At 47.4% G+C, this 12,086-nt stretch overlaps 1 protein-coding gene across 2 annotated transcripts in view; it reads right to left on the bottom strand.

The window, feature by feature from the left end:
• The window catches only part of LOC8036317 (toll-like receptor Tollo), a 229,181-nt gene extending 222,202 nt beyond the window's left edge, over positions 1 to 6,979 (bottom strand). Inside the window, exon 1 of one of the 2 annotated variants that reach the window (XM_040221679.3) lies at positions 6,583 to 6,979. The gene's annotated coding sequence lies outside the window, so the exon portion shown is untranslated. The remainder of the gene's footprint in view (positions 1 to 6,582) is intronic. The other variant, XM_040505012.2, reaches the window with a different exon arrangement.
• Positions 6,980 to 12,086: the final 5,107 nt, after the last annotated feature.

Genomic DNA, 12,086 nt, shown 5'->3' with positions numbered 1-12,086 from the left:
GAAGTAACAGAAAAAACAGCCAGGTCTCAAACTGAGCTGAGTTTGAGACCTGTCTGTTTTTTTTTTGGTTACTTCTGCTCTTCTAAAAAAAAACCCAGTCTCAGGGTAAACGACGAAATGGTTGACATTTTGAGTGTTGGTGCGTAGGGCGCGCGCTTTGCTCGCTTTCAAAAGCGACAAACATGTCCGTGCTGGGCTGTGGAGTATGCACACTGGGCTGCGGATTTGTAAACATTGGAATTGCGTATGCGGAGAGCAAGTCACCTGCTTCGTGCACAGGGGTTGCGGTGACGTCAGAACGACCTCGAGTTCTGATTGGCTTTGATTCTAGGATAGTGGGCATACCTCTAAGCAAGCTGCTTTGAGGTTTACCCACTATCTTTCAATCACAGCAAATCAGAACTCGAGGTCGTTCTGACGTCACCACAACAAATCCAAAAGAAGTAGACGAACTTGCGTTCCGCGTGGCTTTGGCCCCGTTGGCAGACGATAAGAGGGGCAAGGAAGTCGCTCAGCTGTCCTAAAGTCACTGGATCCTGAGAAAGTAGCGTCATTGCCTGCCCTACTTGCAAGCCGGACACAAACGGACACTAACATACAGACGACCAAAACCTGCAAAGCTCTGTCTACGTTGCCATGAAAACCGCCATCTCGGTCCATTCAAATCTTTGAAGCTTTCAGAGGGTCGTTCTAAACCAGTCGTGCCAAGATCACCATGGAGCATCATCGTACTGGAAGCGTTCCTCGCCAATCATCGTCTTTGGCACTGTGTATGCAACCGACTTATCAATCATGCCCTTCTACATGGATCTCTTACAATTACATTGTTCTTCTTGCGCATTTTAAAAGAGTAAACTTATATCTCAGTGCCTCCAAGCACCGACACAGCATGTGGTACGAAGATGTACGCTTCTTTCGCTGGTGTTTGGATAGCAAAAGCTGGATGTATGCAAGAGGCGTCTTTATAAAGCTACCTGTCAACAGCGAATTTACATTGGTTCACCGAAAACGGTGGGGTGAAGGAGAAATTGCTCGTTTCACGGACAAAAATGGCGACCATACGGAGAGCTTGGCTCTACTTTCCCAGGACCCCGTGACTTTAATTAAGCTGTTCCATCTCCCAACGCGAGCTTTCTAGCTTCCATAACACTTCGTCGTCTCTTGACACATCCCGGCTCGGAACCCGCGTAGCGGAAGCTCGCGCAGCAGAACTCCTTCGCGATCGTTATCGCGCTCGCTAGAACATCGTCCTTACCCGTATGGATTTGGGTCTGGATCGTACCAGTGTACGCTTCTCTAACTACTACCGGGGATTAACTTCTAAGAAAAAGCTATAGCCGTTGCGCCGCACTGGCTAAATTGGTAATCTACAATGTTCACCAGTGTGATACTGGTTTCTACTTGAACGAGGAACGGGTAGTAGTACTCGATTAATTTCAGTTATGTACGCGTACACACGTCTGCTTCAGATCGGAGTCAGCATCGCCGTACCAACGCACACCACGCGGAACGCGCATGGTGGGGATAAATCACCAGTCGTAAGCATGTCTATATACCCTTCCAATAATTTCCTTCTCCGTGCTGCAATATTTGTCTACTGAACTGCGGAAGACGTTCAGAGCAGGCACAATAGCTTTCTTTTGGGAAACATCAGGCATCGAGCATCCGCCCACAGCGCAGTGGCTCGGCATTCTTTGCCTGGGTGACGAGTGTGATTACTATAAATAGCTTCTAAGTGTCGACATCGCTGGGTACTGACGGTTATTTCTGCTTAATGGTTTCTTCTGACTACAAGCTCTGCGGTGTGAAGCTAACACGGCGAACCGAACGCTGGCGCAGCATAGAATACTGGCATGGCCACGAATGACGTTACACGCAAGCTAATACACCGGTCTCACCAGCCAGTTTGGCTACGCCACCGCTGCCGCAATGCATCGAGGGAACTTTAATCTTTCTGCACGTGCCACAACCTCGTTGGAACTCTGTGCGTGTGGAGCACGAAACGGCACGAGCCCTCGCATGCACGGCCGTCTGGCTCCTATGAACTAAAGTTATGGCTGCGTCACGCATGCGCCGAACGCTTAGTGAGATCGGTCTATTAACTGTCGTTCGGCTGCTCGACATTTGAAATATTCGCGACACAGTATTGGCGATGGATGGATAGATGGATGAATCCGGCTGAGCCCTTTCGATCGGGCGGTAACTTGCGCCACCTAGCCATTTTGTTTTACCATTTAAGCTTAGAATATTTAAATGTGAAATCTATATTCACTCCGCAGTGCGAAGAAAGTGCGGCTATGAAACCCCCTTGCCATCAGTGATTAAGAAAATACCTAGTTTTCTCTCGATTTCTGCCACCATTCACTTAATCTTTGCTTGGTAATCTCTACAGTCTTGAAATCCACTCTCCCTTCGCTGTCTCTAAAACCCAATGACTTTATTAAATCTATGTTGTCTTCGGTAGGCATCGGGTGAAGCCCTTTACAGTAGAGTATCAAGTGCTCAGCCGTCTCGTCCTCCTCTCCACAAGCAGTGCACACTGTATCCATTTCCTGGTACTTCACTCTCTGTGTTTCAGCGAATCCAGCGAAACCGACGTCGCGTAGCGGGAACGCCGAGAAGCTCAGGAAAGGAGGTCCTTTCGACTCCGTCGTCTGCTATCGCTGCTCGGTTCTCGTAGACAGCAGAAAAACAAACATCGTTTCCAGCAATTATTTGTATGCTTCCGCCGTGTCATTCCTACGCACTGACTAGAAGAAGGTTTCTACCGTCGAAAGATCGCTTTGCTTTCATGTGTAACACGATTTTACGCTGCAGTGCAAGAAATTGTTGGGGGTTCGCGTGCTGTACGACGAAAACGAAATCCTTTCGTCCGCCATTTCGCCTGACCAGCGCGCCACCTATAGTTCGCAGAAATCGCGAATAGACTTCTTTTTCGTGGCGGCCGGCCATGTTGAAATTTGACCTAGCTAAGTTGGGACAAAATAGCAAATCACTTGATTTTCCGATTGGAAGGCGCTAGAATTGAAGGGGTTTGTGCCAATGGTTCTACTTTTCTCTTGGCTATACCTATTTTTTTTTTTTCTGTAGTTATGCTGAAACTATTTAGTTTTTGTCGCCCAACCTATCTACGTCATATTTCAGCACGGCATCCGTCACAACGCAAACGGTCTATAGCCTCACGACCTTTCAAGTGTTGTAGAGCACCAGTAAGCACCAACCAATAATAACTCGGCAGTTTGTTTTGTATATTGATATTACTGGGCCTACCTTCCAGATTTTTTTTGTTTTGTTTTCGTTATAATGAAGGCTGCAGCTCAATGTTTTTTACTTATCGGTTGATTTATAATCGAGCCATCTTTGGAAACTGTGTTCTATAATTGGACACGGCTTCGATCTGGCTCCGTGTACGACATGCGTGCCCCACAGGGATTCCGGACGGCGAGGTTTGCTTTCATTAAATACGTCCCGAGCCTTGCGTCGCCGACCGGGGTCATTTTTAGCGCTCACCGGCGCTGCGAAAACATACCCATTAGGGGTGGATATTTTGGTACACATGGAATGCTCTTTTCGGAACTGTATATAGACAGGTCAACGTTGTCGAATGCATTGCAGCAATTTTTTTCTTCTTTCTTTTTGTTTGTTCTTTAACTTTTATGGCCCGCAAGTGTCGAGTCCGAACGTATATAGGATTCTTCCCATATTTCAAGTGCCTTTCTTCGTTTTGTTCCCTTGCTTTTTTTCTTTTTTAGGATGGACTATGAGCTTAGTTCTGTCATGAGACACATGATGTTGATCAATCGTTTTAGGGGAAAAAATAAAAAAATGGAGTGGCCCACTATTTTATATAATTTTTATCGACTCTGTTCCCAGAGGCTTCCTCTCCGGCGGGTCTTGTCTCTGCCACATGTTCATGTGCGTGTCTGGAGGAGATCAAGAAACGTCTCCTGTGATAGTTTCGACTTTCGATAACCATTACCGAACCCATCTGCACAAGGGACGTATTAGATTGACCAGGAAACGTGCTTAATGTATGTAGATGTGTAGTGAGTGGATGTAGTTGGTATAATGACAACACATTAAAACAGCGCACAAGCAAATAGCCGAAATAGGAAGACAACAGAAAACAGCGCATTGTGTTCCCTTCCTCTCTGCTTGTGCGCTGTTTTAACGTGTCGTTACGATGTATGGTTTATGTATAAAGATTGTTGACCGGAAAAAATACAGATTTCTTTTTTTCTTATTATCGGAATAAAATGTAAATTGGTACTCGCTTAGCGTTAGGACGACCACAAGTGACATGAATGAGTGCGATGCGCGCACTTTTACTTTTGGTCACGTGCCTCGTGTATTAAGTTTTTTTTTTTTTTTTACCATGTGCTTTGTTAATTATGTGTCGCAAACTTATGACCACGTTGTGGCCTGTTCATGATGGAAAAAACCCAAGACCGAGGTAAACTAAAGCTCGGCTTCTTTGGTATCCAATCCTCTTTGTTTGTGTATTTATTTTTCTTCATTTGACAGATATTGTTACATATTTTCATCAGTATTCTTTTAGACTGACTCTTTCACTAGAGTATATTCTCAATTAACGTTGAACTTTGGACTAGTTGGTATAATAAAAACGAAAACAGCGAAAGGACGAGGACAAGGTATCCTACAGGACACAGCACTGTGTCCTTTGGTTACCTTTTACTTTGTCATCGTTTTCACGCTGTTTTTCTTTGTAGCAAGTTTGTTGTCGAAAGCACATTTTAGCTTTATAAAGCTTTAGCTTCCGCTACCAGGCTCACTGACCTGTAAGCAGCATCATAACAACAACTGCGTAACTAAAAATCGAACATTAAAAGAAAAGAAATGACGCCGAGTACATTATTCCATGCCTGAACGCTATTTGATTTTGTTTAGGCATCTTACCCGTCTTTCTTTTCTCATTTCACTTCTTTAAAAAAAAAGCGGACGTTACTCGAAGAAGATTCGTGCCCGAGATTATCCGAAGCTATAAATAACGATTCGTAACAATACCAAAAGGGAAAGCGCAGCGCCCAGAGTGGTACTCTCGTTACATAACGACCCCGAGTGCATAGCCATTTCCCGATCAGAGACCGCACTTTATCGTTTCAACGGTTCGACGCGATGCTCTTATATCTTTCAACGCACGCACACAAACCGCGCCAGTCCAGCGCACGCCCGCACGCACACATCGAGGATAGATGGACGACTCGTGCGATGGCTGGGACGCCAGATGCGATTCCCGTGTTTCCCATCCGGCCGAGCAGATCGCCCGTGCCGCTGGACCCTCGGCGCCCCCGAGTTCCCCCCGACCGCCACGAATCGTACCGCGGATTTGTTTGAGAAGCGAGCCAGACTCAATCGCCAACTGTCGCAGCGGGGGGAGGGGGGGTTGCGCAAAGAAAGAACGCCCCCGTCTGACCCTGGCCTCCCTCTCGCTTTCTCTTTCGCGGTATCTGCCTCGTTCGCTTTATCTGGTCATTTGTCGCCGTCGTCGATCCCGATAGAGCCCGGGGGTCGCAACCGTGGCGGTGTTCTTTTCGAGCGACCCGCCGTCGGCGGGAGGCCCCCGAGAGAGCTGCCGAAACTGAGCCCTCTTTATGGTGCCGGTGCGAACGGTCGGCCGGGCACGCGCCACCCGCGCTGTTTTGTTGCTGCCCTCGGGGGGGGGGGGGTAGCTTGGGTAATGTCCTCCACCGGCGTGAACGCGTGCTCGCGCGACTGTACGCGACGGAGGCGCGTGCTCTTTTGGGCGCACGTGCGCGCCCATTGAGCCGAGATGCGGCTGAGAGCGTGACCGATACGTGACGCGGCGTGGGGGTTGGTTGCGCTGCGGCGAACGGCGCACCCGAGACTGGAGATGACGCAGCTTCGCTTTTTGTTCCGACTGAAGCGGACCGGATGGCACTTCGTGGTTCCTCGATGTCGAAAAGCAAGAGGAGCCGCGTGCGAACCTTGGTTCGTTTTGTCGTTATCGTTTAGGAGGGCGAAAGGAAGCGGAAGCGCTCCTGGGACAAACAAAGCTGTTGATGTGAGTCGCTATCGTGTTTGTTCCGTGCTATGATTGAAAATGAGTCCGTAATTCGAAAATGTTTGCTTGAGAAGAGGAACGAAAAGCTACGTTAGAGGGGTCTGATGCTCCTCTTACGTAACATGCGTTCGTGTTCGTTTTATGTTCGTGCCTTTGTCGCTGCGTCGCCATCGTAGAACGAAGATACGCGTTGATACATTATGATAAGTACTGTTATAATGTGTTCCATACTTATTCATATTGGCCTATTCGAAATGTCCGACACTGTGAGCAAGACACGTTTTCAAGTGGCATGGACGACACCGACTTGCATATGGTTGCTGTGGTCAGAAGCGACGCTGTGGCATCCTGCCGCAAAAAACCTGCGTTGCAGTCACAAAAGTTTTGTTTGGATATGGTCCGTTTAGAACGTATCTAGTTTTGCACGCGAAGAAAGGATTCCCGCTTGCCTGTCGCGGTTGTCTTTTTTTTTTTTTTCGTTGAAAGCCGAGTCAAAGTTCGAAGTCGGGTGCGTGAGGTGTGAGACAGAAGGCACTCACCCTAATTCACGCAGTCAGGACCCCGACGCCGTATCCACTGTCACGAGGCTCCAGACGAAGCGGCGAACCCCGCTCGGACCGACGGCGCAGCAACGTTCAGTCAACGACCGGAAGACGGCTCCGCCAAGATGCACCGATCACACACCGTCGCACAGGCACCGCCGCGGCAAATCCTTGTCGCCGGCACCACACACTGCACGAGGCAGTCCCCCTTCGGAGCACACGCGGAGCAGCAGGCGAGCTCTCTCGGAGCGGCCGGCTCGGAGCACTTCCACGCGAGAACTGGCGACCGTCCCCGCGCGTTCGCTTTTCCAACACAGCACGAGGGGAACGCCGCGGCACGCCAGGCGGCGGCGCCGGCCACCGTTGCGCCCCGACGCGGGCGTCGGGCCAAGTTGGGCCGGCGTCGATGACGTCAAAGTGGCCACCACGCGGATTCGGCCCGGCGGTGGGCGCCTTTTGTCGAGCGGACTTTTACGGCCAAATGTCGCCCCCGCTTTGTTACGAGGTTGCTCTCTGCACTGGAGCAGCCGAGGAGAGCAGTAATCGCGCGGGGGAGGTTTCCCGCGCGATCGCGGTGGTACTATGCTGCCTTCCCCGCGGTAGTCCTTGCTGCTTTTCGCGCCCACACGTTCGACTAGTGATCGTTAGAATTATTTTAACGTTGGCAGTATAATTCAGCGCAGTATCACTTTGTATTTGATTGGCTGTGCGTAATATCTCAACCTATCGTCCGATATTTTGGCGCCTCTTTTATGTCGCAGTCTCGTGTTGTTCTCCGCGCTGAACGCCGCTGTACCGCGCCTACAAGTATCGTTAATTGGCACTCTAAAACACAAACGCCCATTCTTCTCATTTCCCTTCGTACGATCATCATTGTTTCAATTGATAATTGCTATTATTACTAATATTATTGCGTACAGTCGATGTATTGTGCAAATGTAGAAAACAATTAGGATCTTATACTACCCCTCTTGATCGCGCTACCATTGTTGCGGGCCCTTTTGCGTGTCTGACATTCTGGCTGACACTGATAATATCTGTTTGCCCGGTAGTGACACAAGGCCTGGCTAACGTGCATGGTTTGGTACAGAGGGATCCACTATAGCAGTCATAATGAGGTCCCAAGATCAAACCCAGGACCGGCTACGAGTTGGCAGCTGCCCATCAATAGCCTAGATGGCACGATTGATGCGCAGCTGATCCCAAGAGAGCAGTATCCATGTACTATTTCAGAACAGGTTGGTTTAGATAGAGCTGTTACATCGAATCGCAGAATGAAAGCTTCTATAAACTGCTCGAGCGCCTGTACGTAGCAAGCGACAATGGCGTTTTTCAACCTGCCACACTTCGCCTGAAAACCAGAGTTTGCAGGCAGTCTATAGAGAAAAGTTTACGACCTCAATGCGCCGAGAAACTAAGAAAAAGGAGAAGACGAGAGCGCGTGAAGATGCTAGAAGGCCGAGCTCTGGTTGGAAAGATTAGTGGGTAGACCTAAGGCTAGCTGCATATGTCTCCACTGCACGCGTCGAACGCTTTAGAACGCGGAACGCCGGTGTCCGGTGCTCAGTTGCCTTCGAACGCCTCAACCCCAAGAATCCGGGACATGCCGCCGCTCGCAACTTACGCCATCTCTCGGCAGTCACGTCAGCGCCCCAGCGTAACTCAATGGGCAAAAAAGTTTTATTTTTGTAATTCAGTTAAAACTCCACAAATTTAATTGCACTCGGGGGGTCAAAATATTGATCTAATAGCCCGCTTATTTGAAGAATTTCAGTGCCTCACGACCATTACATTTCCTTCCCGAATCAACAAACCGAATCCCATAGACTCCCATTGAAAACGAGGCCATGACATTCAGCTCCCAGGAAGAAAAGCTTGTCGCCACAGGACCTTGAGGTCAGATGCGATCGCTTTATTAATCTTAGCTTTAATTGATTCCAGGAGAGCATTTTGAAATTCACGCTAAATTTTGAGTTATCTAGGTCTAAAGCTCTCTAATAACCGAGGGCTGGCAATAGCGTTTAAACATGGTTGGGTCAGCAGAGATCTCACGCCCAAAATATTTCGCAAATCTTTACTATTTTAAAGAATGAAATATATATTTCTGATGATTGCACCATGGTAGCAAGATCCTTCTTTTCGAAGGACAAATGAATTCATTTTAGCGCCATACATGTCGATAGCAATTATGAACCAATACAATATTTTGCGGTTAATGTACCATGCCCAAATCCTAGTAAAGAAATCGACGACTTTACACAATTTCTGACTGACACACTTCTGGGAGCTCTAGGTGCTTCCTCTGTACTTTTCGGGTGGTGGGGGGCCGCCCACCAACAAGAACCGCGCTCGCCCGTGATCGGCAAAAAGTTGGCTGTCATCATGGACAATTGGACAACCTGTGGGCCTTAAATGCGATATCATTCCCCGCGTGGAGACCTGGCGGAGAAACCCCCCCCCCCCTCCCCCCCCCCCCCCCCCCCCCCGCTCCGCGCGTTATGTTCCCGTTACTCCACGGACCGTGTTCTTATGACCCCACGGATCATGGTCACACGACCTTGTGGCTTCCGTTGGCCCACTCTTTCACTGTGGTTACGTGGTTAATATGGCGCAACGGACGATGGTCACGTGACCCCCGTAAATTATCGTCACGTGACTATGTCACCAACAATGGTGCAATATTTCTCATACGGGCGCTGTGCTTTTTATTCTTTGGTAGGAGCGCGCTTTACTTGTGCTATGGCACCATTTTTTTTTTCAAGGTATGTCTTTGTATTCTCGTTGTGAGCACGTGCTGTCGGCATCGGGTACTACAAGAGATGTCATCACCCCTATTAAAGCGGAGATGAAGGCACCCTAGTTCGCATTTATAACCTCAAGGAAGCTTCTGGAGTGTTAAAAGGCAAAGCAGTAGGCAAAAAGTGCGAGTTAGGCTACTTGTCGCCTTTTTGCCGACTAAATTATACAGTGCTTTTTTCATAAGGTCAAGAAATTAGAAGAAATTGCATGAGGAGGTAAAATTTCCACGTGGCATGTAGCTGGGCATGTCTACTATAATTCTCCGGCAAAAAATTTTTAATATTCATAAATATTATTTTCCTGCAATTTTTGATATCTCGCCCCTCCCACAAAAAATCGCATCTGTCGCTCTGGGACCTATGCTAGAGCATTTTTCCGCCCAGTTGCCCCTGGCTGAGGAATGCACAAAAATTGATAAGGAGATTTAATTTACATATTTCACGTATCTCGGTATGTCTAGTATCATATTCCAGGAGGGTATTTTGATAATAATAATAATTATTTTTTAGTTTTTTTTTATCTGATCACATGCACAAAAAAGCGCGTCTCATCGCTGTGGAGAGTATGTCTGAACGTTTTTTGGCTATTCCGCCTGGCTCAGGAAGCCACTGAAAACGCCTGAGAATATTGAATTTTCGTTTAGAATGTAGCTGGTTACGCCTAGTATCCTATTCGAGGAGAGCATTTTGATATTTATAATAATTATTTTTCTGTATTGTTCTAAATTCCCGTCCCTGGCACCGAAAACCGCGTCTTTTCGCTCTGGAGACTTAAGTCCCAACGTTTTTCTTGGCAGTTCCGCCCGGCTCAGGAAGCCACAAACATCACCTGAGAATATCGAATTTCCGTTTAGAATGTAGCTGGGTATGTCTAGTATCATATTCGAGGAGAGCATTTTGATATTTATACTAATTATTTTTCTGTATTTTTCTAAATTCCTGTCCCTGGCACCGAAAACCGCGTCTTTTCGCTCAGGAGACTAAGTCCCAACGTTTTTCTTGGCAGTTCCGCCCGACTCGGGAAGCCACACACATCGCCTGAGAATATCGAATTTTCGTTTAGAATGTAGCTGGGTATGTCTAGTATCATATTCTAGGAGAGCATTTTGATATTTATACTAATTATTTTTCTGTATTTTTCTAAATTCCCGCCCCTGGCACCGAAAACCGCGTCTTTTCGCTCTGGAGACTAAGTCCCAACGTTTTTCTTGGCAGTTCCGCCCGACTCGGGAAGCCACACACATCGCCTGAGAATATCGAATTTTCGTCTAGAATGTAGCTGGGTATGTCTAGTATCATATTCGAGGAGAGCATTTTGATATTTATACTAATTATTTTTCTGTATTTTTCTAAATTCCCGTCCCTGGCACCGAAAACCGCGTCTTTTCGCTCTGGAGACTAAGTCCCAACGTTTTTCTTGGCAGTTCCGCCCGACTCGGGAAGCCACACACATCGCCTGAGAATATCGAATTTTCGTTTAGAATGTAGCTGGGTATGTCTAGTATCATATTCTAGGAGAGCATTTTGATATTTATACTAATTATTTTTCTGTATTTTTCTAAATTCCCGCCCCTGGCACCGAAAACCGCGTCTTTTCGCTCTGGAGACTAGTCCCAACGTTTTTCTTGGCAGTTCCGCCCGACTCGGGAAGCCACACACATCGCCTGAGAATATCGAATTTTCGTCTAGAATGTAGCTGGGTATGTCTAGTATCATATTCGAGGAGAGCATTTTGATATTTATACTAATTATTTTTCTGTATTTTTCTAAATTCCCGCCCCTGGCACCGAAAACCGCGTCTTTTCGCTCTGGAGACTAGTCCCAACGTTTTTCTTGGCAGTTCCGCCCGACTCGGGAAGCCACACACATCGCCTGAGAATATCGAATTTTCGTCTAGAATGTAGCTGGGTATGTCTAGTATCATATTCGAGGAGAGCATTTTGATATTTATACTAATTATTTTTCTGTATTTTTCTAAATTCCCGTCCCTGGCACCGAAAACCGCGTCTTTTCGCTCTGGAGACTAGTCCCAACGTTTTTCTTGGCAGTTCCGCCCGACTCGGGAAGCCACACACATCGCCTGAGAATATCGAATTTTCGTCTAGAATGTAGCTGGGTATGTCTAGTATCATATTCGAGGAGAGCATTTTGATATTTATACTAATTATTTTTCTGTATTTTTCTAAATTCCCGCCCCTGGCACCGAAAACCGCGTCTTTTCGCTCTGGAGACTAGTCCCAACGTTTTTCTTGGCAGTTCCGCCCGACTCGGGAAGCCACACACATCGCCTGAGAATATCGAATTTTCGTCTAGAATGTAGCTGGGTATGTCTAGTATCATATTCGAGGAGAGCATTTTGATATTTATACTAATTATTTTTCTGTATTTTTCTAAATTCCCGCCCCTGGCACCGAAAACCGCGTCTTTTCGCTCTGGAGACTAGTCCCAACGTTTTTCTTGGCAGTTCCGCCCGACTCGGGAAGCCACACACATCGCCTGAGAATATCGAATTTTCGTCTAGAATGTAGCTGGGTATGTCTAGTATCATATTCGAGGAGAGCATTTTGATATTTATACTAATTATTTTTCTGTATTTTTCTAAATTCCCGCCCCTGGCACCGAAAACCGCGTCTTTTCGCTCTGGAGACTAGTCCCAACGTTTTTCTTGGCAGTTCCGCCCGACTCGGGAAGCCACACACATCG

This window comes from Ixodes scapularis, unplaced genomic scaffold, assembly GCF_016920785.2.
Source record: "Ixodes scapularis isolate PalLabHiFi unplaced genomic scaffold, ASM1692078v2 PGA_scaffold2__306_contigs__length_199485367, whole genome shotgun sequence".
Taxonomy (NCBI): domain Eukaryota; kingdom Metazoa; phylum Arthropoda; class Arachnida; order Ixodida; family Ixodidae; genus Ixodes; species Ixodes scapularis.
Note: the sequence above shows the minus strand (reverse complement) of the source record. Positions and strands in the feature narration are given on the sequence as shown.